The 1664-nt window shown below is 41.6% G+C and overlaps 1 protein-coding gene across 8 annotated transcripts in view; it reads left to right on the forward strand.

Annotated features, from left to right (window-relative positions):
- mrtfab (myocardin related transcription factor Ab) overlaps nucleotides 1-1664 on the forward strand; it is a 60287-nt gene that overhangs the window by 44261 nt on the left and 14362 nt on the right. The window lies entirely within an intron of this gene.

A 1664-nucleotide genomic window follows, 5' to 3' on the forward strand; every position in this document is an offset into this window, starting at 1 on the left:
CACACACACACACACACACACACACACAAACCTTATTAACTACAGGTTGCATCATCCTACCATGAAAACTAAACTACACAACTTTTGACTAACAACTCACAGAAATGACACAACAACTATGTTTGCACATAGTGTGGTCCTGTTTTGAAACCTGCTAGGACATTCAGTGTTGTAAAACTTCTCTAAAATTAGTCAGCACTGTTTAGCAATCAAACATGAATTTGTATCACGCACACCAAAGTCAAGCCTATTACCACGTCACAGTTGTTTTTGCAAGCGCGTTACTGTCAATAAACATTGTTCTGTCTGCGTTTTAATAGTATATTGTATATCCTTGGTGTTCTACTTCCGGGATTGCTCCATTTCCGGATTGCACTCATTTAGGTCGGATATCCGTTACCTTGGGCTTCCTTTGTTTTGGCATTTTAAACCTCGGTGGATTTATGAGGACTATGGTTAACTGCTCCTCATGTCTCTGCAGGGTAAACCCAGACAGCTAGCTAAACTATCTCTTCAATCTAAAACAACTTTTAAATATACACATGTTTGACCAAAACAAATTCCTTCCGAGATTATTTTGCTGCAGTACCGTGGCTTTTCCCGCTGCTTAGCACTGCCCAAGACGATCCTGATTGGTTTAAAGTGCTCGTATTATGCTTTTTTGGCTTTTACTTTTACTTTATTGTGTTACATATATTTTGATGTATGTTATGGGTTTACAAAGTGTAAAAGCCCAATGTCCACCCAAAAGAACCATCTCCAATAAAAAACACTGTTCACAAACAAACCAGCGAACTTGCATTGCTTTGTTGCTTTTTCATTCTAACCCCAACCGGCCCGTCAGACACCGCCTACCAAGAGCCTGGGTCTGACCGAGGTTTCTGCCTAAAAGGAAGTTTTTCCTCGCCACTGTCGCACTGTTGCTTGCTCTGGAGGAAACTAGAACTGTTGGGTCCTTGTAAATTCCGGAGTGTGGTCTATCTGTAAAGTGTCTTGAGATAATTCTTGTTATGAATTGATACTATAAATAAAATTGAATTGAATTGAATTGTAACATGTTATAATGCTCACCTAGCTGCTAGCATGGCACTCCCCCAAACTCTGCTTCTGACTGGCTGGTAGTGCTGACCCAGGTACTGCACAGGACTACAAACAAAGTTGGAACAGAAGTGAGATACCTCACTTTGTAGCTAAACCAAACAAAAAACAGACAACTCAACACACAGGGGGAAAAGAGGAGCTGCAGCACTGTGTGGTACAGCAAAAATATGGTGTTTTTTGGAAGTTAAAGCATTTCAGGTACCACCTCTAAATACAATTACAAAGCGTGCTTTGGAGGAGTGTCTGGCAAAGCGAGACTTAGCGTTTCAATAACGAATGCATGTCTACCAAATGCATGTGAGCGGAGTGGAGTGTTCAGAATTTCCACTCCTTCTCACAGAGCTGTTCATTTCCCGCTCTGCATTGTATTTATCAAATGAACGTGGCCTGCCTTCCCGCTTGCTGCCTGAGCCCGGAGCTCCTCATTCAGCCACATGCAAAGTCCGCCAGATTTCCCCGCTACTCCAGGCACTGGCGGCATGAAGGGGGATTATTCTCACGATTATTTGTTTATTATTTGTTGATTTTAACCAAAACAAATTTTATCGTCACATAGGCTATTT

The sequence above is a fragment of the Etheostoma spectabile genome, chromosome 21, assembly GCF_008692095.1.
Source record: "Etheostoma spectabile isolate EspeVRDwgs_2016 chromosome 21, UIUC_Espe_1.0, whole genome shotgun sequence".
NCBI classification, from domain to species: Eukaryota; Metazoa; Chordata; class Actinopteri; order Perciformes; family Percidae; genus Etheostoma; species Etheostoma spectabile.